We start from the raw sequence: 24,888 nt of genomic DNA, 5'->3' as shown, positions 1-24,888 counted from the left end.
CCAGTTGCTGGGAATTGCAGGTGGGAAGTTCTGCTCTGGTGCTGCTTGCGAGCTTCCCACAGGCATCTGGTTGGCCGCTGTAGGAACAGGATGCTGGACTCCATGGGACAATTGCTGTCATATGATGCCACTGCTAAAAGAATTGCGTTGGGTCCCAATTAAGCTACCAAGCTAGGTTCAACACACTGGTGCAGGTGTACAAAGCCCTGTACAGCTTAGAACCAAGATACCCAAGAGATTGCCTCATCCTCTGCACACCCAACCAATCACTGTGTTCTGCAGAAGAGGGCATCCTGCACATTCCAGCCCACCAGGGGGTCCATTCCACAGGATTGGAATTGGGCCTTGCATACCAGGAAGGTAGCTTGTCTCTTGTCTTTCCGATGCCCCCTAAAGATGTCCCTCTTTCAACAAGCCTTCTAAAATCTTCATCCCAATTGGCGCCTGTCTTGGATTTGAACTGATTTTATTTATGTGCTGTTACTGTTTTAAATTGGGTTTCTATTAATAATTGATTTTTAATGGTTTTTATATATTGCTTCAACTTTTTCTAATATGAAATTTTTATATGCATTATTATATTGTAAATCACTTTGGGATGCCTCATGGGAAGGAGTTAATATAACTGATGATGATGATGATGACCAATAATAATAATAATAGTAATACTTATTGCAGTTTCTTTGTTAGATTTTGGAGCACTGGTGTTTTATTGTTAAACTTAAGACTGTGTGTGTGTGGAAGTCTCCTAGAGCTATTTGTTTTATGAGACAAATACATTGAATAAAGAATAAAAAATTAATTTTATAGAAGCAGTTTTTGATTTTGTTTACACACACACAAACACCATCCTTCATTGCCAGGCAATCCCAGAAGGAGTACAAGAAGGCCATATAATATGTAAAACAACGTAATCACCAATAGTACTATAACGCAAGGCAGATAAAAATCAAATAGCAAGCAGAGCAACCATAAAAAAGAATAAGAACAATAAGACAAAACATCTGGCCTAAGCACTCTTGCCCAACAAATGATGAAAACATAAGATTCAGTGCTAGCCATGCAAGAAGTGGAGTGATCACTCAGCCTGCAAAGAGGGGTAGCTGCATAGGCGATGAAACAAATTAAGCTAGGGCAAAATTTAGATAATACTTTTGTCAGTTTCAACTTTGCAACTAATCCAGCTAAGACTGCAATTCGATGCAGAGTTAGATATGTTTAAACTAATTTTTTTCAACACGCACTGCTCCACTGAGTTGGCTGTGTTTCTGAAGGCATAATCTAAAGAACTGGTACTCTTCGTGTGGCTATGTCTAACTAACAAGGGCCTTCTGCAAGCTCTCTATTGAACCTAGCCAGTTTCAGCTCTTGCAAGACTATACCCTTTTTAATATGTAACTGACACACAAGCAATGCCTTTTTGCTGACAGCTTCAAAAAAGACATCACTGAAAATGAGTAATCACGAGGTCAAGTGGGAGGTCATGTGAAAGGTGGGGGGAGTTGAGGAAATACAAGGAAATATACATATGCTGGCAGGTAATAACAATGCAGCCTAATGACTGCATTGTTAATGGGAAAATCAGCCACAAGAGTGAGGTCACATTTCAACCACATCCCTTCCCCTAGATGACAAGCTGCACCTTTGTAGTTTTGTCTTTAAAGTTAAGCAGGTATGGGCGCGACCACAACCTGGAGCGCTCAGAAGGCTTCTGTGTCAGAGCGCCTTCAAAAGACTGGAAGGAAACAGAAGTAAAAACAATACTTTATTGTGCAGGCAGATGTTTTATGTCTTGAATTTAAATTCACTCTATTATCATGGTCTCATATGCCTCTTTATTCCTTCTCTCCTCCCGCCCTTCCCCATGGATGTGAGGACTGTTCTCGGGTTTTGTTTACAAGCAGACACTTGTTTTTTCTAGTTGGCTGGGGCTGAGCGACCTCAGATACGCCTCTTTACTGGCCCAGCCACCCCTATGTTCGAAGGCTGCTGTCTCCTTCACCCCGCCCAACCCTGTGTTCCAGCCCTTGTCAGGCTCTGTATTATTAACACCATTTTACGGTCAGAGTCCAGGTCAGTGGGGGTGGGTCTTCCACCTCTCTGATCCTTGGTACTGTCTACAGCCACCCCTTGCCTCCCCTCACTGCTCCTGTTTCACATCCTCCTTGAGTGTTTTTGCTTGGCTGGAATGTGTCCTTCAACTCTGACAATGCCTTTTGCTTCCCTAGATGGGGGAAAGAGCAGGGCGTGTGGAAACCAGCATGCTGTAAAAAGGTATGTATTGAGTTGAATAGGAACCAAAATGCAGCAGTCTGATTGGTCCTAGAACAATAGGATTCAGAATGCAGCAGTCTGATTGGTCCTAGAACAATAGGATTCAGAATGCAGCAGTCTGATTCGTCCTAGAACAGTAGGATCCAGAATGCAGAAGTCTGATTGGTCCATAGGAGCCACCCAATCCAGCTCCAGGTGGAAGTGAATCCGCAACCTGATTGGCCTACAGGTGAATCCCGGAATTAGCCAATCACATGGGGCCCATTGTGTAAATAATGTATTTAAAGCAGACATTCTGGGGGAACTTCCATTCCTCCTCATCACTATGAGCTGAATAAAGAGCATGAAATTCACTCTCAACTCCGAGTATATTTCAAAAGGCACTGGTTGCTAGGCCTCCTTTTGTCTCTGGCCCCATCCACCGCCACCGTCATGTCCCCTGCTTTCCCCCACAAACATTACTGGGTAGGGAATATAACCTGAAAAAGGTTCCCTGCACCTGCATAGAAAATACTGTACAAGATGGACCGCTGATCTGATTCTATATAAGACGACGTCTTAAGTATAAGCCACAGTCAGCCAGCACCAGGAATTCTATATGGCACAGAAACCTCGCATATCTTCTCCACCATCTCACCGCTCGCTCCTTCATATTTTCTTACTCTGTGCGTACACATGCTGTCCCCTCCCATCTCCTTCACTCCCTGAGACATCTGTTCCGTCTCTGATCAGATCACCATCACCCCTCATTATCTTAATCTGTCGGCCGCGCCTCCCTCTGCCACTGAAACTGGAGTCCTCGCATCCAGCAACGCCTCTACATCTGGACCTTCCCTGGGCCTAAGCAGCCAGAACTCTCAATTTATTAACTTTCCTACTCAGACTGTTGTGTTCCCATGCAGTGGGGGAAGTGTAGCAGTTTAGTCCCCGAACCACAGGGCAAATGACAGCCAAGCAATCATTGAGAGATTTGGTGAGGCTGCCTCTTTCCCCCTTCTGCACCATCCTTTTAAAAGAAGAAAAAGAAGCAAAGGCAATGGCTTTTAACTCTGCAGCTATGCAGCCAGCTTGGAGCAGAAGATACTGGGAAAACCATTACCCAGTGGGTCAGGTACACTTGTGAAACTTGAGCTTCAATTGCTTTTTCCCATCGCCATCAAATGAAAGAAGATACTCGGTCAGTTTAAAAGCACGACAGAAAATGGTTAAGATGCGTTGCACAGCGGCACTGGCTCTGGGTCTCCAGCTGTTGTTGGACTACAACTCCCATAATCCATAGCTAGCAGAACCAGTGGCCAGGGATGGTGGCTGTTGTAGTCCAACAACAGCTGGAGACCCAAGTTTGAGAAACCCTGGAAGGACACATGATGACCTGCTGGATGAGACCAATGGCCCATCCAGTCCAGCATCCTGTTCCCACATGGTGGCTGTGGGAAACTCTCAAGTAGGACCTGAGCACAAAAACACTCTCCCCTTCCAGAAACGTATTCAAAAACGTTATTGCTTCCAACCATGGAGGCAGAACATAGACAGCGTGGCTGTTGATAGCCCTGCCCGCCACGAACTTCTCTAATCCTCTTTTAAAGCTATCCAAGCTGGTGGGCATCATTGCCCCTGTGGGGGTGAATTCCATAGTTTAACTATGCACTGTGTATTTTTCGCTCTATAAGACGCACCAGACCATAAGACGCACCTAGTTTTTGGAGGAGGAAAACAAGGAAAAAAATATTCTGAATCTCAGAAGCCAGAACAGCAAGAGGGATCGCTATGCAGTGAAAGCAGCAATCCCTCTTGCTGTTCTGGCTTCTGGAATAGCTGTGCAGCCTGCATTCGTTCCATAAGATCCACACACATTTCCCCTTACTTTTTAGGAGGGAAAAAGTGAGTCTTATAGAGCAAAAAATACAGTACTTTATTTTATCTGTCCTGAAAATTCCAGCGTTCAACTTCATTAGATGCCCACAAGTTCTAGTGCTATGAGAGGGGAAAGAAAAACTTTCCTCTGCCCACTTTTTCCATGCCATGCAGAATTTTATAAACTTAGGTCGTGCCACCTCTCACTCGCCTCTTCTCTAAACTAAAAGGTCCCCACTATTGCAACCTTTCTTCATGGTGGAGTTGCTTTATCCCATTGATCATTTGCCTTGTCCTTTTCGGAACCTTTCCCAACTCTGCAATATCCCTCTTAAGGCAAGGCGACCAGAACTGTATTCCACAGTATTCAAAATGCAGTCACGCCATAGATTTGTATAATGGCATTATGATATTGGCAGATTTATTTTCAATTCCTTTCCTAACGATCCCTAACTTGGAATTTACCTCTTCTTCTTTTTCTACCACTGCCGCGCACTGGGTCAACATTTTCGTTGAGTTAAAGCAAGTAAGAATTATGTCTGCTGTTAACTGAATTTAGGGGAGCTAACTTAAAAACAAAACAAAACAAACTACCTCTACTTTTGAGCCTGTATCAACACTGTCAGTGTTTCCAGACAACCTGTTTACTGAATATCTATCTTGATTTGTTTTGGGGATGGTTTAGATAGCCCTGCAGCACAGTAAATGTTATTCAACACTTTTCAGCGCATTTCCCTTTCACTTGCTTTATCACCAAAAGTCAGATCTTTTGCAGTAAGCAGGTTTGTTTTGCAAGCCCTGCCAATCAGCTATGATTTGCAGAACCTGAATCTGCTGGCATGTGATTGAATTGCACCCCAAAACAGAGACAGTCTGCAAGCGCCTTCTGTCCCTAGAGATTTAAGGTGGGGAAACTTTTCAAGGTAAGGAGAATGAAGAGGTTTTATTTGCTGCTGAAGCTCTGCGTGTCAGGCTGCAGCACAAGAGAAGGACCAATCAAATTGTTGGCAGCCCTGCAAATTCCACTTTACCTTTGCTGCTGAATCAAAAGATGATTAACCTACCCATTTTCCCACCGACCCTTTTGTCCACCCCTCTCCTTATCGCTCCATCATAACAAGCAGGGCACACAGCAGGTAAGGGAACCCATTGAAATAATGGAAAGTGGAAATGGGTGGAAGCAGCAGAAGTGTTTTCATCTCCTGATTTAGCAGCATATTATAGAACAGGGGTGATGGAGAGTCAACGGATATGTTTTACTTTTTTCATCATCATGGTAAGCTGCACTTTAAGGCGGAAGCAGGACTGAAATCCTGCACACACCGGGTGCGGGTGTGTGGGTGTCTGCACATATGTGTGTTGTTGTATGCAATGTTTGGGAGGAAATAAGACGGTAAATAACAAATAAACTAAATATCGCTGTATGTAATTTTTATTTCTTAATTATATTTAGTGGTAGTATGGCTGTATTGTTTTTTGTAACATAAAATCATTCAATAAAAATTATTTTTTTTAAAAAAAAGAAATCCTGCACACACCTGTAAACAAAAACAACAATCCTCCATATCCTACACGTGAGCTCTCACACTAAAATTAAAGTTGCATGCTCCTGTCTAAACAGACTCAGAAGTATTTGTGGCTCTGCATCTTAATACACTGGACTCTTGCGGTTTAGCTGTATGAAGCTTCACTGTCACATTTAAACAACAATTTTCAAAAGGCGGCTAATTGATACTTTAATAATTATCACAGAACGCATTTTGGAGCAGCTCATTCTAAATGGCAGAGGCAGATAAGGCTTGGAAAATGAAGTACAAACTGCTTATTAAAGCACGCTCTGGCTCAGAGTCCACTTTGCTGGAAAAGCCCTGACTCCAGTTCTGGGGAACTTCAAAAGGAACTCCACCCACACTGCTCCGGCAACAGGAAGAACAGGTTGAGCTGGCATCTGTTCTGGAGGGTGACCAGATGCAAAGAAGGATAGGGCTCCTGTAGCTTTAATAACTGTGTAATAAGAAAAGGAATCTGAACAGGTGCGGCATGCAAAAAGGTGCACCTGGCATAAAAGTTCTGCAATTTCAACCCTGCCACAGGGCAACTTAAAAACATAAACAACACTTAGAACCGAAACATCAACCAAGCACAATTACTCAAGTATGTGAAAACAGACTAAAAACAGCATGGAAATATATTCCCCCTTTTTGCTCTCCAGCTCGGCTTGCATGTTTTTTTCTACTCCGAAGAGTTCTAAAGGAATTCAGTGCAGGCAACAGAATGCCACTTGCTTGCCACACTAGGAAGCTCCCAAGTAATTACACTACAGCAGGGGTGCCCCTTTCTTTCGGCCTCTTCTTATATCCCTTGTTTAGTGCAACCGTAAATCTAGTCCTTGCTGAGTAACACAGGGGGGAATTACCCTTGTAAAACAGAGGGAGTCATTAGTAGCCTGTTTACTTGGAGCTAACCTTCTGCCACTTTAAAAAACATTTTGTCTAGCGTCTGGCCCATAGCTTGCTTCTTCGTAAAGAATGTGATTATCATACCTCGATTGAACATTGGTTCCTGTTATGTACAGTGGTGCCTCGCAAGACGAAAAGAATCCGTTCCGTGGGTCTTTTCGTCTTGCGGTTTTTTCGTCTTGCGAAGCAAGCCCATTGACGGAGTAGCGCTATTAGCGCTATTGGCTAAAAAAGGGCTAAAAACGGCTTTTTAAAGGGGGGGATTAGCGGTTTTGCTGCTAAAATGCTTTTAGCAGCTTAGCGATTCAAAATAAGGGGTTTTGGAGCAAAAAAAAAAACCCCAAAATTTTCGTCATTTTTCGTCTTGCGAAGCAAGCTCATAGGGAAATTCGTCTTGCGAAGCGCCTCTGCAGACGGAAAACCCTTTCGTCTTGCGGGTTTTCCGTCTTGCGAGGCATTCGTCTTGCGGGGCACCACTGTACTGAGTTGAATAGGATTCAAACTGCAGCAGTCTGATTGGTCCTAGAACAATAGGATCCAAAATGCAGCAGTCTGATTGGTCCTAGAACAATAGGATTCAGAATGCAGCAGTCTGATTGGTCCTAGAACAATGCAGCAGTATGATTGGTTGCCAGGAACCACCCAATCATGCTCCAGATATAAGTGAATCCACAACCTGATTGGCTTACAGTAGAATTCCGGAATTAGCCAATCATGTGCAGCCCATTGTGTAAATAATGTATATAAAGCAGATACTTTGAGGGGACATTCATTCATTCCTCCTCACCACTATGAGCTGAATAAAGAGCATGAAATCACTTTGCGACTCTATTTCAGTTCCTATTCATATCATACGCCACCACAAAAATCCAGTTGACCAACTTTTTGCTGAGTCCCACACTACATTCTGGAAGGATGTGATAATTCATAATATTCAAGAACGTTATCTCATGATTATCATTTTATGTCTGATTTGTTTTTTATACTTGTTTTCTAGTACAGTGATTGTTGTTGTTGTTGTTAGGCTTAATACATGATAGCATTTTAAATTGTTCTTTACCGTGTTATAACTATTTTTATATAAAATTGTGTCATTGTTTTTATTGCAGATGTTTTTATTATGAAATCACTCTGAGGTACTTTATGGGAAGTGATTCATATTTGAATCAAATAAGTACATTTAAATAAATAAAAGGTGCTTTTTAAATAAGGAATTGCCTTATCTAGTCGTCTCAAAGTGATTCACAAGCATACCATAAAAACAGCTAAAAATAGTTTTAAAAACTGCTAAAGATGGATTTAAAAACAATGCAAAATGAGCACCTAAGGCTGAGACCTTTTCATCCAGCTGGAGATGTTGGTTGGAACAAAAATGTCTTCAATTGTTATTGTTGTTGTTCAGCTTGTTTGAAGGTCAATTGTACCTTCATCTCTGAAATGCTTAATAAAAAAAACATAGTTGAAGAGAGAACAATTATTTGATTATCCTAAAGAAAATAGGAGTGCGAACCCTTGCTTGGGGCAGAATTGCTAATATACAAACTCAGGGCTGCCACTCAAAATGGGAACAGCGAGGGCCCCTTTCCTCTCTGCATACCCCAAATAACAACACATAGAAATAATGCCCCACATACAACACACAATCCAATTAAGCTCACTTAATTACTGACATCGTTTACGCTGTGTATGTTCATATCAGTACATGTCCAGCTGCTAGCATGGATCTGTTAAAAGCACAATTGCATCAGGACACGTAACAGTGTCAGGACATCAGTACTGCACGTCTCAGCAATGGAGAGCTCTCTGTTTCTTGAAACGTGTCTTTCTGCCTTTACATTGCAAGTAGTTAAAACAATTGCTACTTGAATTATGCTTGGGACCCCTCCCGATTTAATGAGTGGGGGACATAACAAAAGGGTCGTAGCTCAGAGCTTGAGCATCTGCTCTGCATGCAGAAGGTTCCAAGTTCAATCTCCAGTTGGGCTGGGAGTGTCCGCTACCTGTATTCCCACAGAGCTGCTGACAGCCGGTGGTTGGTGCTGAGCTAAAAGGGCCAGTGGTCTGATTCTGTAGAAGGCAGCTTCCTATGTTCCAAAATCCTTGACCTCTGAAATAGTTCACCCAAAGCCAAGGGGCTGGAGAGACTCTATAGCTCAGAGCACGGTGCTGATAATGCCAAGGCTGAAGGTTTGATCCCCACGTGGAACAGCTGCATATTCCTGCACTGCAGGAGGTTGGATTATAGGATCATCAGAGTCCCCGAAATATGCAGCATTCAAGGGTAAATATGGAAACCATTGAAGGGGAGGGTGGAAGGTCAATGGATAAAGCAACTTTTGTTTTATGCTAAAATTTGTAAAGTTCTTTTTGTGAAAAATCAATAGATAAGATTTTTTTAAAGAAAAGATGATCCTCAGGGTCCCTTCCAACTCTAAATAGACCTGAGCAGTCTTATCAGAAAGCTTTTGGAGAGATGGAAAAATACAGAGTTAAGGGAAGGCCAAAAGAATCTTGGGTTGCTGGGGGTCTTCAGCTGCATCGAAACCAAACATTGAAAGCACATTTTCCCCGCCACCCCGAAGAATTTTGGGAACTGTAGTTGTTTAAAGGTGCTGAGAACTGTAGCTCTGTGAAGGGTAAACTACAGTCCCCATGAAACTTTTCCCTGGGGGAGGGATCTCTTTTAAATGTGCTTTTGATGTATGGTGTGCACATAACCTCTCTCTCTGGAGATCTGCTGCATGCCAGGAGTGCTGATGCTGCTTGCCTCCATTTAGGCCCTTCTGGGATTGGGATATTGGAAAATAAGCCAGGCATTGCTGACACACCATCCATCTCCAGGGAGCTCTTTTCCAAGAGGAAGACAGCCTCCAGGGAGCTCTTCCCCTGCATCCTTGGGAGATGTGGGGAGCACATCACAAATATGAATGCTTCTCATTGCATGTTGAGGTGTGTAAGACAAGACAGAGCTCCTGCATTTTTAGAGCTGTGTGGATTTCCCCACCACCACCTTCTTAAAGGCAGGGTGGCCCCAAACCCTTTCTAGCATAGCTATGAAAAGCATAGCCTGGTCACCCTAGTTCCAAATGAGAGAGAGAACGGCCCAGTCCATTGCTTGCTGTGCTGTCCGCAGCAAGATGGTACTGGAGAATGGCTGTAGTTCAGTGGTAGAGAAGACCCCAGGTTTAATTCCCAGCATCTCCAGGTAGTATCTCCTGTTTGGAATCCTGAAGAGTCAGTGTGTACAATGCTGAGCTAGATGACCCAATGGGCAGCTTCCTAAGTCCCTGTATTCCACATGACTGTTCCGGTCTTTAGCAGTGGGTGAGAACCAATGCATTGCTTTCCCACCCACTGGGGCATCCCATTGCATTCCAATGAAAGAAGCAAAACTGACTTCACCACTATTTCTTTCGCAGACAACCTGCTCCCTACGTTTGAAGGAATGTTTCAGTGGGTGCAGACACTTAAAACATCCAAAGGCATCCTGGGGAGGATAAGACAGCTGGGCACATAGCTGAACACCCCTTCCTAAAGCACAAGAAAAAAAGAAGAAAAGCTGGACTCAACCACCCTTCTCCTGAACTTGCCTTTAAAGCAATGGAATTCCCATCTGGATAAATTACTGATTCCAGATTCACATTTGAGATCGCCTATCCTGTTTCACACCTCTGCTGCAAGTCCTCCACCAAAGACTTTGTTGGTCCAGGAGAATGACAGCTGATCTTATTAGAGAAAATACCGTAAGAACAGTCCACATTTGTTGATGAGAATTTTGAAAACAATTTTGTTTATTCTCAGCCGGTTTGATCAAACCCAGCAAAAATTAGTTGGTGGAGGTATGCAAAGCAGAGCAATGATTAATGTAAACAAATAGACAAACCCAAATAAGCCACCAATATTCTCTTTTTCATTTCTTGTTAATATGGAGGATAAGGAAGAAATTGTTAATTTTGTTGCAGCTGCCCATAAATAGTTATCGTCCCAGGCCTTTGTGATACGAACTAATCCACAGTGCCTAAATTAAAGGATAGTTGTTGTAAACTATATATTTAAGCCTCCACTCTTGTGATATAAATTGGGTGTGACTATGTTTGCCCACAGAGAAAATAATACCAAAAAATATTTAGGAGTAACAAAGGTTGTGTAACAAAGGGAGTGTCTGAACTATTGTGTCTGACCTTTCCAACTCACTGCCAAATTGTGCCTGACCTCTCCATCTTGAAGATGTCTAACTTCATCCCCTGATGCCTAGCTTCCCCAGTATATCTGAATGTTCCCTAGCAAACCAACAGATTAAGTAGGAGAAAGGTCAACAAGTTAAGTAGCTTGGTGGGGTCCACACTGCTGCATCAGAGCAAGTCAGTATAAGCAGGAGGTGAGAGCAACATGTGCACACCTTCAGCTTGCTAAGAAAATGGAGTGACCTGAGATGGGAATCTGCACCACGGCAAGGAGACCCAACTATCGCCTTCAAGAGGTGTGCAGCAATTATCCACCCATGTTTCAGGAAACCTGTTACTAAGCTGGCTGACAGCCAGGTTGCATCAGCCCTGCATCTTAGCTTTGAATGCAGGCTAGCATTAAAAGCGTGCTTGATTAAAGTAGCCTTGGAAAACTATGGCATCCTGGAGGGGTGAACTAGAAGTATTTGGTTCTTTGAAGTCACATCTCTGATGCCCTTTTGTATTTGTGTGTTGTGAAAATATGAGTGCATTTGGAATACTGTGTACAGTTCTGTTTGCCTCGCCTCAAAAAGGATATTGTAGAGTTGGAAAAGGTTCAGAAAAGGACAAGCAAAACAACCAACCACCCTACTTTGTAGCATGGCTCTTTTTTTCATAGAGAAAAAAAGGCCAAAGATGTGTTCATAGATCTCAGGTGTCACATCAGATTTGAGGCTTCTGTTGCAGCTACTGATTGTATCCAATTCTCTCTCGGACCCTGAGAGAATTAGTTGCCTGATCAGGAGCAACTGTAGCTATTCAAGAGCTTAGGTAATTGTATATGTCCAGCTTTGAAAACTTGGCTTGCTGCTTTTCAAGTGAAAGAATTGATTAATATACTTGGGAGCTGGGCAATTGAGTTCCTTTTATTAGGGAATTAATCACTAATATGTCTTCTTGCTTTTGATTAAAACGGGGCTGTTGTTGCCATGTCTCAGCAAGAGAGTTCTGTAGAGAAATACTGGAGAAGATACTGGGCATTCCCTATCCTGATGCAACCCTAACCCTGCCCACTAAATTTACTGTTCCTGCTCTTTTGTACTGATCATTCCTGTATATTCCATTCATTCATTTCTTCTTCCATCCAACTGTTTCCCTTTATCCTTGCTTTTCCATAACCGCCTACATTTCTGCAGCCAGGGATAGAAGAAGAGAAGAAGAGTTTGGATTTGATATCCCGCCTTTCACTCCCTTTAAGGAGTCTCAAAGCGGCTAACATTCTCCTTTCCCTTCCTCCCCCACAACAAACACTCTGTGAGGTGAGTGGGGCTGAGAGACTTCAAAGAAGTGTGACTAGCCCAAGGTCACCCAGCAGCTGCATGTGGAGGAGCGGAGACGCGAACCCGGTTCCCCAGATTACGAGTCTACCGCTCTTAACCACTACACCACACTGGCTCTCAATAGCTACACTGCCTTTCCACCGCATCTCTGTCCATTTCTTCCTGCTCTCAGGGCCAGTCCTAACATTAGGTAAAGTCAGGCCACTGCCTTAGGCAACAGAGGTTCAGGGTGGCAGCTTCCTTCCACCCATTTCTCTTGAGCCTCCTGGGCGTTCCCCTCTTCTGCAGGAGAATGGAGTGATGTACACCACACAGCCTTGCCTGGACCATCTAAGCTAGTCTGTTCACAGGTGCAGTGAAGGCCTCTCTCCTATCACCAGCACTAAGCACGATTCAACAGCCAATCTGGTTGGCTTCTGTACATGGAATGGAAAGCACTTTCCTTTTGCCTCAGGCAGCAAAGTGTATTGAGCTGGCTCTTGATTATGACAAGGAGGTAACCACCACCTTCCTTCTCTTTCTCCATTGTTCATCCCCTCCTCCTCCTTGAATCTGGCATTGTCTCAGCAGCAAAACTTGAATAATGCCTTCTGGCTCTGCCACAGGGCCCACTTCCTAGTCCTCTCCACCCATCACAGTTTCCTGTCCTTGGAATGCTACAGTGTGAAGCCTCAACCTGCCACTACCTGAAGAATCTTTGGGAACTTCCGGGAGCCCCAGGGAGGTGTGCTGTCGAGTGTAGTGCCCATGCCAAAATTGAGGAGCTCTTGGCTCAGATCTCAGCTCACGCTGTATGTTCATTGAGTGGAACTAGGCAAATTGCTCTCTCGCTCTCTTAGCTCCAGCCTTATCTAACACGGGGATAATAACACAGGCCTGACAGGGATTATTGAGTTTATGCATTCGAGTACTTAGGAAAAGTGATGCTTAATAGTGTATTATCAGGATATATGTTGAAGCCATCACAAGAATGCTTGGGTATTTCCAACCCATTGAAAGCACAGACACACAGAGGAGGAACAGTCACAGCATTTGGGACTTTTTCGTTTGGAGAACAAGGCGACTAAGAGGTGATGTGGCAGAATTTTATAAGATTATTCACGGTGTTGAGAAAGTGAAGTTTTTCTCTCCCTCTCATAACACTAGAACTCACAGACATCCAAACTGAAGACAAATGCTGGAAGATTCAGGACAAATAAAAGGAAGTACTTCTTCACACCAGGCTTGGTTAAACTATGGAACTCTCTCCCACATGAACAGTGATGGCCACCAACGTGGGTGGCTTTAAAAGAGGTTGGACAAATTCATGGAGGAGTAAACTATCAAGGGCTACTAGCCATTGTTGGCTATGCTCTGCTTCCATGGTCAGAGGCAGTAACACTTCTGAATACTAGTTTCTGGAAATCTCAGGCGGGGAGAATGCTTTCATGATCAGGTCCTGCTTGTAGGTTCCCCACAGGCATCTTGCTTGTCACTCTGAGAACACAATGCTGGACTAAATGGCCATTGGCCCAGTATACCTGAAGGAGTGTCTCCACCCCCATCGTTCTGCCCGGACGCTGAGGTCCAGCGCCAAGGGCCTTCTGGCGGTTCCCTCACTGTGAGAAGCAAAGCTACAGTGAACCAGGCAGAGGGCCTTCTCGGTAGCGGCATCCATCCTGTGGAACGCCCTCCCATCAGATGTCAAGGAGATAAAGAACTACCTGACATTCAGAAGACATCTGAAGGCAGCCCTGTTCAGGGAAGTTTTTAATGTGTGACATTTTAGTGTATTTTTGGTCTTTGTTGGAAGCCGCCCAGAGTGGCTGGGGAAACCCAGCCAGATGGACGGGGTACAAATAAATTATTATTATTATTATTATTATTATTATTATTATTATTATTATTGCCCTAATCCAGCAGAGTTCTTCTTCTTTTATTATATATGAGTTATTTAGAGCAGCCTTCACCAAGTTGGTGCACTCCAGGTGGTTTGGACTACAACTCCCCTTGTGACATAGATTGAGCTGGCTGGGGGCTGCTGGGAGTTACAACCAAAAACATTTGGGGGGCACCGGGTTGGAGAAGGCAGATCTAGAGAATGATGGGCTAGATGAACCTTGAGGCCTAGTTTCCATCTCATCATCTCCCAAAGTCATGCTCAGCCACTTCAGGTTTTCACAGCAGTACATAGTGAGCTCTTGACTATATCACTACTTTGGTTTCAAATGCAGTGTTCCCTGCTGACCTTAGATATACTTTGAGTAAAAAAGAAAGAAAGAAAAGGTACACACTTAATGAGACGTAGGCAGCAAAATGTCGCCCCCTTTACAACAGAGGAAGGTTAGAGGAGGCGAAACAGCACCCTTCTATCAACAAGTTGTGGCCTTTCGCTTTCACTTGATATCTGTCTGGAGGTTTTGCTTTAATTTAATTGATCGATTAGTGATTTAAAAGGCAGCTAAAATCCTGTAATGGGCTGACAGGACAAGAGTGCCTGGTAAATGAGCAGATTCCTGCTGGTTCACACTTCATTATTTTTCTCTGATCATGATGTGGAAAAAGACATTAGATATGCTCAATGCACATTTGAAAGCAGGGTAGTTGTGATGATTAAGTGATGTGTTTGCTGCCCTTAATGTTTGAAGGATGGGTAGGATGCACATCTGAGAAAGGAAGAAAAGACCCATGTGGTCTTCAAAGAATTGGCCTGTGAAGTTTGCAGCACGTTCTACGTATGAACTGTTTAAGAAACGATACAAGATCTTCTTGCCCTTGGAGAAGGTGACATGTCAGGATGCATCCTTTGGCGTATCATTTGATACATCAGTTCTCTCTGTGTGTGTTGGCTTCAAGCCGTTTTCTGGGGGGCAGGGGAGTGGCTCCTCTTCATCTTTTTGTTCACCAAAGAACACCTCCAACCCGCCCCCAAATCCCAAAGATCCTTGGAAGCAAAATGAGAGAATTCTCAGTTGACACAACACATTTTTTCCAGGACAAGCAGAGGGTGTTTTCCCTAAGACCCTGGCAGATTCTGGAACTGGCACCTCAAGGCAGCTACCGCCTTTAAATCAGGGTGGGGAGATTCAGACCTCCAGGTCTCTCTGTGTGGGCCTGGCCACACACACACTAGTCCACCCACCTTGAGTGCTTTTGCCTGTCTGGAATGTGCCCTCAAATTGTGACAGTGCCTCTTGCTTGCCTAGAGCGAAGGGGTGTGTGCTTGTAAACCTTTGACTTTTGCATGGCTGGAGCAGAGCCTACTGTACAAAGGTAATAGTCACATCAACTTTTCTGTCCCTGTCTCTCTGGCCACAATCTGCCCCGGCACACGGCCCCTGAAAAGTTGCCCATGAAGGAATATGGCCCTCTGACTGAAGAACTGGCTTTAAAAGATGTCCAGGCTGTTTCAGCTAAACCTGGGCTACCCGCACACACAAGAGGAAGCTGTCACTTCAAAATTAAAGTGCACGAAATCATACAGCAGTAACGATATATATATATATATATATATATATATATATATATATATATATATATTATAGAAATCATTTTAATAAAATTATTTAAAAGGGAAAAAAGAAGAATTGTCAGTGTTATGGGAAAGACGTATTAAGAAGGTGCATGTGACCAAGCCTGCAACATTCAAACACACACAAAAAACCCCCTGGGGAACAAAAGGTTGCCTACCTTTGTTCATCTGGTTCAGCTGGTTCGTTCCTTTGAAGAGCCACGAGGGAAGAAAAGGGTACCAGGTGCCAATGTAATTCTGCAACCCTCCCTAAGCCCTTAGGATAGAAAGGGATACAAATTGAAACAAATGAAGGCTGTCTAATTACAACTTAACTCCCTCCCACCCTATCCTATAGGCTTATGTTGATGAACAACATGCAAAACATAATACATACCAACAGCAAACTCCAGACATAGGTCCTTATGTAGTCGAATATCACTAGGCTCAGGAAAACCCCAAGGTTCATTTATTTATTAACTGCATTTATAGCCCACCTTTTTCTCCAAGGAGCAAAACGTGGCATGCATGGTTCACCCCTCCTCATTTAATCCCCACAACAACCATGTCAGGTCTTCCAGGTCCTAGTCCAGCGCTTTGACAATTCCTCTAGGAAACCAAAAGGTTTATAAAAGTTGTTAGTAAAAAAACCCCAACAGAAAACTCAAACCCTAAGAGAGGAACCCTGCTAACGGCCCAGTGCGAATGGAGCATGCTCAGTGGCCACCAAATGCTGACTGACAGTTACAGGGGATGGGGGAATGGGGTGGAATATCTTGGGAAAGGATGTAGCTGGCAGGGATCCTGAACAGGAGTGCTCCGCACTGAAATGTTTTCTTGCAGCCCCACTTGTATAAATTAGGAAACAGGGCATGGAGGCAATTATCTGTCCTGACCCAGAGCTTTTTCCACAAAAACCTACTCTTTAAAACTGAATCAGTTTGGGTTTAGAGAGCAGGTTTTCGCTGAGTATGCTCTGGAGCAAAAAGAAAAAAAGCGTTTGGACACAGAACTTTAAATTGCGGACTATGCCTGGAAAGAACGGAGGAAAGGTAAGTGTGGATAAACCCAGAGGGGGGTTATTGTCTTCTTGTTTTTATTGTGTATTTTGGGTTCTTATTTTGTATTTTTATGTTGTGAACCTCCTTGTAATCTTTGAATGAAGGGCAGTACAAATTTAATGTTTTATTATTATTATTATTATTATTATTATTATTATTATGCCTGCCAAACCCGCACTTAAAAACCCTTGGCTGATGTGCTACATCTGAGTAACCCATCAGTCAAATTCATCTTCTGTGTGAGAACCCTCCACATATTATGAAGAACACTATCGTGGCTGCTGGAAGTGCAACAGCAGAGATCATTCAGTATATAACTTAAGGGTTAATTTTGTTGTCATTGTTAGCCAACTACCTGAGGGGGAGCTTTTGCTTAGCAACCAGCCAGAGTGGTGTGATCTGATTGGCTGTGTGCTCCCGGGGATGAGGGATTTATGCTGGTTTATCTCCAGCTGAGCTAGGCCTGCGGACTTCTGCTAGTATAGCCTGGCCAAGTTAGGAGCCTGCTAGCTGAGCTGGAGCTCCTCCATATCCTAACCTGCTCACATTGGCAGATGTAGGGATAAGATTGCTCCCTTAGTTGGCTGTTAGCTGTTTTTATGCTGTTGTAGTGCATGCATTTCGATGTGCTGGTATCATGCCTTTTTGCTGTGAGCTATTCCCCAAATCCAATACAAAAATGTACCAAGCTGCTCAGAATGGGACACGCCACTTCAGATGCAGACTGACCAGTATCTCAATAGTAGCATGTGTTCTTTTAATTACCGGTATATTGTGCAAAGTGTTTACAGTCGCTTTTCAGGGCTACACCCTCACAAAGGGACACACAAGCAGGAGCAAGGCGTGCTATAATAGCCACATTAGAGAGGATGCATAACAATTAAAAAGCTGCTCTGTAACACCCAAGCAACCTCATGACACTCTCAGATAAAGGCAACATTGCAGAGGAAGGTTTTCAGCGCTCACCTAAAAGTAGAGCAGAATATGGCTGCTAGATTGCTGAGTGGGGCAGTCTGATGGGACCATGTGTCACCAGTCCTGAAATCGCTGCGCTGGCTGCCGGTGAGCTTCAGGTGTTCATTACAGCAACCACTTGGGACACTATAGAGATAATCGCCTCAAAATTTCTCAAGCTTCACGATTGCCAAGGGAGGTCTTGGTGGTGCTGGTGTCCCCCCAGTTGGCACTTTCTGTGATAGGACCTTCTTGGTGGTGGCTTCCTGTTTGTGGAATGCCCTCCCTGGTGAGGTTCATCTGGCTTCCTGTTAACATTCAAGAAGATTCTAAAGACATTCCTCTTCACTCTGGCATTTGATGGCCAAAAGATTCAGTTCCCAACAACCTTGAAACTATTAACTGTGAGGATACATGATTGTTTTTAAAAAGATGTTTTTAATGTTTTAATTTTTTTTAATGTTTTGCTGCTTTATTGCTTGTCCCCCTAGGTTTCTTTGGGACAAATTTAATCTAATTATTATTATTATTATTGCCTGGTACATATAGGGTGAGGCTCAAGTTTCTTTTCCATACTGCTGAACCAATCTTAGCAGCAGACACATGAGAACAACCCCTGAAGCTGATCTTAGTGTACAAGCAGGGTTATATGGGTGAAAACAGCCCTCCAAATAACCTGGTCCCAAGTCATTTAGGGCTTTGGAAGGTTAATTTCTACACTTTCAATTGGACCTGGAGGTTGACTGGCAGCCAGTGAAACTGACACTAAATTGGTGTTATGTTTTCAGGCTTTCTGACCTCCACCAGCATCCACGAACAGCTGCATTTTATACCAGCTGCAATTACCATATTGGCCTCAGAGGCCGACCCCAATAAAGTGCATTGCAGTTTCGAGGAATCCTGTGCATGGATGGCTGAGGCCACTTCAAATAGGTTTGCAATTAGCAGGTGTTTTCAGAAAGCACTCCTGACAACAGCTGTTACCTGTGACTCACCAGACAACTGCAAGTCCAGGACTACTGCCAAGCTATCCTCCTGGCCCTTTAAAGGGAATACAATCCCATCTGCACGCCCCTATCCATTTGTGCTGATTCCCAACCCACAATATGCTAACCAAAACAGCCAATCTTCAAAATCTGCACTTCTCAGAATTTTGCAATGCAGTGTACAGAACTGCGTATAACTAGGATAAAATGTGCATAAAATACACATGTATCAGTGAAAATAACATACAAAAATGCATTTTATCAGGGGGAATAGCTTTGAAAAAATGTGTATATTAGTCAAAATTGCATATAAAAATGCGTGCATGGGGGGGGAATCACTGAAAAAAGCTGGTGAATTTTCACAAGGATTTCTTTTTTAAAAATCAAGGTTTTTAAGGAAATGTGGAGAATTTAACTTAAATATTAAAAAAACCCAAATCTTGGAGAACCAAAAGTGACAGATTTATTCATCTCAAACCAGGACTCATCCCTCCCAGTTCTCCACGAACCCTCAAAACTGCTGGGAGATGCTCTGGACCAAATTTTGCAGGTGTGCAAGAAGAGAGGAGGCAGCGGCAGCAAAATACCATTGTCTGAGTGGAAGTCTGTCTGTTCAGCACTGAATACAATCCTCTGTTTCACTTCCCCTGTCTCAGATTAAGTTTTGGTCAGTAGCAAGCAGCAATATTTATATTGTGCTTGTTTAGTGCTCAAAACACTTCACAGCGTCTTGGGGAATGTAGATGTTTGGAAGAGCTGCCAGAGATTCAGTGGGCGAAGTTGACAAAACAGCATGCAAAAACTCGTTGTGCATGGAATATACCTCCCACATAGAGAATTCTACAGACCTTTGCAAGGGTTTGAGACAGAATAATCAAGTGCTCTGCAGCTGATCAGAGATTTATTCAGTTTCATCCGAATCCTAATGACCCAGCAGGCTCTTTGCACATCCCACTTGCAAGACAAATGTTACCACTATTAACTGCTTTGCTCAATAGCTTGCTTTTCCACTGGTTCCCATCTGTCATAGTTTAAGAGCTGGAACATTTTCAGACGAGAGCAATTGTGATAAGATTATCTTCAGAGCAGCTCCCTACACAGATGCTATGTAGGATAGGAAGCAGCCAACAAGGCCAAACAAGACGCCCATCAAAACGCAGGTTTTTCTAGCCGAGCCTGTCTCGCCTTGAATGGCAAGAAGCAAATACATCTGCAAGGATTAGCAAACACCATTTGATGCAAACGAATCAGGAGTGCCTGACCTGAGCAATGCTCGCAATCAAAGCAGCTTCAAGGGAGTGACAAATGGTGTGAAGTCATTTAATGTATCTAAGTAAAGACAACCGTGGACAGAGCATCTTAATTGTTGCATTAAGTGCATTTAGGTGAACTCAATAAAGATTGATTTCTTCATTGTGTTTTCCAAGTGATGTATGTTTTTTTCCTTTCAGAAAGTCCTTGCTTGCCTAAGCTAGGGTCTTTCCAAGTTGTCCTGCTAGGAGACAGGGTTATTTCCTTTTGCTTTATTTAGACACAGGCTTCTGTAATACAGATGTGTGAACCAGAGGAGGTTGGTTGGTCTATCAGGGTGAATGGTACACTACCCCTTCAACCTCAGTTTGTCCCCAATCACTTACTTGCCTTCTTATCAGGAGGTGGCTCTGCTCCTTGGCTCTCTGGCCCCACCTACTGTTGGCCTCCTTGCTTTGTGCCCTACCAGTATTTATTTATTGAATTTATATCCCGCCCCTTCTCCTCAGTATCCATGGGCGCTGTCCACCAGTGATGTCAACTTGCCTTTCTCTTGTTTACTCAAACCGTGGGACTTTGGAAAGTCTGGGGCTCATGGACACATAAAAGAGCCACAATTAATGTATCAGAGATACATAGCAACCTCTCTACAGTCAGAAAGCATGTGGACTTTGTTGCTGTAAATTAGGAACCTTCTCCCCCACGAGAAACCGAAACTTAAACAGCACCACGTAAACTGGATATTGATTATCTTCTATGTACTGATGGAAAGAGGCAAAGCTCCGGTAAATATTGCCAAATCAATAGTTCTGGAGAAATAAGTGAGTGCAATAATGAGATCTCATTGTAGCAAAACAAATCCATGGTGGCTTATTGCCAAGATCAGGCGCAGCTGTGTCATGAATGCATGGCACCACCAGAATGTCTGGAAAGGTGTGTTGAGCTGTGTCAGTTCTGTGTGCAAGTGTCACTTTTGCATACAGGCCCTATTTTCCCATGGCAGTCGGTTCCTGGCAGGGATACACAACAAATTCACAACTTATCGGTTTCAATATTCTATTTTTATCTCGTACAACCCTGGGGGCTTCAAACTATGATGCAGTTTTTAAATTTGTAAAATAAAAATAAAAGAACTTAACTAAGCAGCAGATCAAAATGTAGCTATCCTTTGGATTTTTCACTACTCTGAATTGCACCAAAGCAAGTGCTGATCCTGTTGCTTTTGTCCATGGAGTTTTCTTGGCAGGGATACTAGAGTGGCTGGCCGGTTCCTGCTCCAGGTGGATCACGTTTAGTCAAAACCCTCCACTATGACCTGTCCATCTTGGGTGGCCCTGCACGGCATAGTCAAGGCAGTGATCCATGAAGGAGTGATCCATGAAGGAGCCACGATGGGGTCACAAAGAGTCAGACACAACTAAACAACAAAAGTGTTGATCCACACATCCCAGTGCATTTTCCCATCACTGTCCTTATTGCAAAAACTCCAATATTTGGAGGAAGTAGGTTGTTGCACAGGACTTTCCAAGCAACTCTAATTGTGCAACTTGGTGTGAGTGAAAACAGGAACTGTCTCAAAGCACCCATGGTTGGTCTAAAACCCCACACCCAGATATTCCAATTGGTTAAAAGCAGGATTTTTTTTTAAAAAAAATGGGGCAATATTAAACATGCATTCCCTTAGTTTGATGTGGAAAGAGCTGTAGCAGATCCTCCTGTTTATGTAGCCTGGGCTCTGAAATGTACACTATAGCCACGGGGCTCAGTTGCTTCATCGCTCCTTCATCAAGATTAGGGACCACATTGACATTCATTGGAGAAGAGCCAGAACATAAATATGGACAGTCTAGTATGTACAGGTACTAGCAGCTGTAGATTTTGTCACTGTTCCATATGTTTTGTTTTTCTTCAATTCTATTGCAATGCATTTGTAGTCTCTGTGTTAAGCCGCCCTGGGAATACTGACTTGTTGATGGTGTGGGGATATGGATTTAGTAAATAAAGACAACAACAATTCTATCAAATCTTAATGCAAACGTTAAAATATTTAAGAATGAGGGTCTCACACTTGTCAGTTACCCCAGTGCCTTCACACTCGCTGAGCTAGATCCAGACTTAGTCATTCTTAAGGCAGATCCATTGAAATCAATGGGTCTTAAGTTATTTCAGTGAGTCTTCTCTAAACCTGCATTCCTTAACTGAGAGTAGGCAACTTTAAATTCAACAGGACTAGACATGGGCAGGATTGCACTATTAGTCTGGTTCCAGCCCATAGATCACAACACTGGAAAATGAGAGCAAAGCTATTTCTTAGTGAGAAACTAGGTGAAATACTCCTTACATGGTGTGTGTGTGTGTTTGTTTGTGTGTGTGTGTGTGTATGTAAATGGAATCAAGACTTACTGTTATGTACCAAAGTTCTCACCCTGGGCCAGCAGGGGGATACTGTAGATAGTTTTCACTCAGGTCCACATATGCAAATAGGGAATTGAAAGTGACATTCAGTGATTGGATAGTTACAGAAAGTTGTTACTGTTGCCTTGTAGTTGAGCTCTATATAAGCAGATTGGCCGAACCCTTCAGCTCAGTTCTGTTCTAGCCTGTGAATAAACAAGAGCTGTTTGAAGAATCGCTGTGTTGTCTGATATGTTCACCCACAATTTAACACTTACTTCTCCCATTCCCTCAGCCCTGCAACTTTACAGGATATGCTCAAGTAAATTCAGCACAAAACGAAAGAATAAAGGAATAAATACCAGTGTCAAAGGGCAGACTCAAAGAAATAGAAATAAAAGATGGCGAATATAATTCTACAAGAGGGGTCAGGATGTAATGTCTGAGGGAGCACACAGAAAAATCATTCTAGTGCTGCAAACCCTTTCAGACCCCACAAGTATAAATTTATCTAGTTGGTCTAGTCATTAAAACGGTTCAATCTTATTGTCACCTCCCACTGTTACAAAATGTTTTAGAGAAGTCTGAAATACTTTATAAAAGGAAACAATTTACCCATCAACAAGACTTTATAGCATTGGTCAGCACTGGCCTTGAACTGAGAAGAAATGCAATCCCAAGCACAGGGAACCTGTTGCCCACCAGACATTTTGGGCTCCATTGGCCATGCTGGCTGGGACTGATGGGAAATGGAGTCAAAGAGCCTCTGGGGGGTGCCAGGTTCCCCATCCCTGCATTATCCACAACAAGAACCTTCCATATTTGTTCAAAATCATGTTCCTATGTTGATACATTTCCACACCTTTGCTGTCTACAATTTAACTGCAGTCAAGGCGTGGACAATTCAATGACTACAGAGATTGCCTCTGGATTGAAGATGCTAAAAAACTATTGCCCCCCATGTTGACAGGAGCCAGAATCTGCTCTGAGGATTTTTATTTTTATTTTGCAGTTTTGGGACACCACCATCATGCATAGCAGCAGGGCTGGCTAACTTCTCAAAGCTGTGTGCATACAATGAACATAAAACCGAAAATCAAAAGGTGGAAAGGCACAGATCTGAAGAAGGTAAACCACTTAGATTGCAGGGAAATTCATCTTGCATTCCTTGTATAGCTTCACCAGTTAGGTACGGTGAGGTATACATGAACAGATAAGCCGAGAAAGCTGATATCTCTTGGAATGCTGAATGTAAGTGGCATTTCTTTACCTTATTGTCGCATTAAATAAGGCAAGGAAGATTACACACAAGCATTTTGATCAAGGGATGCATTGGTGCAGAAGACTATCATGTGCCTTTCGCCAGCTTAGCTTAAGTTAATGGTCCCATGCCATAGGTCTGTTTTAGAGGAGGGCAGCACAAACAGTAGCTCACGTCACATCAAAGGGGCATCACAGACTTGGTAAGGATTGCTGAGCAGGACAATTTCCCCCTACCATTCCAAAGGCCAAACTAGACATGTTTTGCCCCATGCCTGTGCCCTTAAGCACAGGGCTTCTATTTTTTCTTAAGTACACAAATTACCAGGGACTGGTAGGGCAAAAGCCAGGGAGACCAACAGTAGATGGCGCCAGACCCAGCGACTGGCAGAGCCAACTGATTCTGGCTGTGCCTCCAGCTTCCTCCCTGCTAAGTTCTACAAGGGGCAACACAGAGACACCAAGGCTGTATATGTGTCATGCATTTAAAGCACATGCTTCCCTGCAAAGCATCCTGGAAGCTGTGGTTTGTTCAGGGTGCTGGGAATTGTAGATCTGAGAGGGTAAACTGCAGTTCCCAGGGGATCCCAGGGTGTGTGGGGCAGAAAATGTGCTGAAAGTGAATGGTGTACGTGCAGCATAAGGAGGAATAATAATAATAATAATAATTTATTATTATTTATACCCTGCCCATCTGGCTGGGCTTCCCCAGCCACTCTGGGTGGCTTCCAACAAAATATTAAAATACCGTAATACATCAAACATTAAAAGCTTCCCTAAACAGGGCTGCCTTCAGACGTCTTCTAAAAGTCTGGTAGTTGCTGTTCTCTTTGACATCTGGTGGGAGGGCGTTCCACAGGGAAGGTGCCACTACCGAGAAGGCCCTCTGTCTGGTTCCCTGTAACTTGGCTTCTCGCAGGAAGCTAACTTGACTTGAAGATAAAAAGGCAGAAAGGTGGGAGGCTGACTGAGGTAGGTGGGACAATCCCTGCTTGCCCTAATGGAGCAGCCTACACTATGGATGAGGGGGTTTGGGGGGCTGATCTGGATCAGGGCCCTAGTGTGGTGGTAGAAAGAAGCTTTGTAAGCAAACTCCCCTCAATCAGGAACAGTCTCTCCCCAGAATCACCCCCATGAGCAGTGCTGGATTTACATATAAGCTAAACAAGCTATAAGGGACACGGGTGGAGCTGTGGGTAAATGCCTCAGTGCCTAGGGCTTGCCGATCGAAAGGTCGGCGGTTCGAATCCCCGCGGCGGGGTGCGCTCCCGCTGTTCGGTCCCAGCACCTGCCAACCTAGCAGTTCGAAAGCACGTCAAAGTGCAAGTAGATAAATAGGGACCGCTTACTAGCGGGAAGGTAAACGGCGTTTCCGTGTGCGGCTCTGGCTCGCCAGAGC

At 43.6% G+C, this 24,888-nt stretch overlaps 1 long non-coding RNA gene across 1 annotated transcript in view; it reads right to left on the bottom strand.

Moving 5' to 3' along the window:
• Positions 1–840: 840 nt before the first annotated feature.
• LOC310659269 overlaps positions 841–24,888 on the bottom strand; it is a 149,053-nt gene continuing 125,005 nt past the window's right edge. The window contains exons 4-8 of the long non-coding RNA XR_014502701.1: positions 19,094–19,340; positions 17,611–17,745; positions 15,763–15,860; positions 7,911–10,118; positions 841–1,735 (exon numbers count right to left, since the gene is read on the bottom strand). This is a non-coding gene — a long non-coding RNA (uncharacterized lncRNA). The remainder of the gene's footprint in view (positions 1,736–7,910; positions 10,119–15,762; positions 15,861–17,610; positions 17,746–19,093; positions 19,341–24,888) is intronic.

This window comes from Podarcis tiliguerta (genome assembly GCF_965153285.1).
Source record: "Podarcis tiliguerta genome assembly, chromosome: 10".
Lineage (NCBI taxonomy): Eukaryota > Metazoa > Chordata > Lepidosauria > Squamata > Lacertidae > Podarcis > Podarcis tiliguerta.
This window is presented reverse-complemented; position numbering and strand designations above follow the sequence as displayed.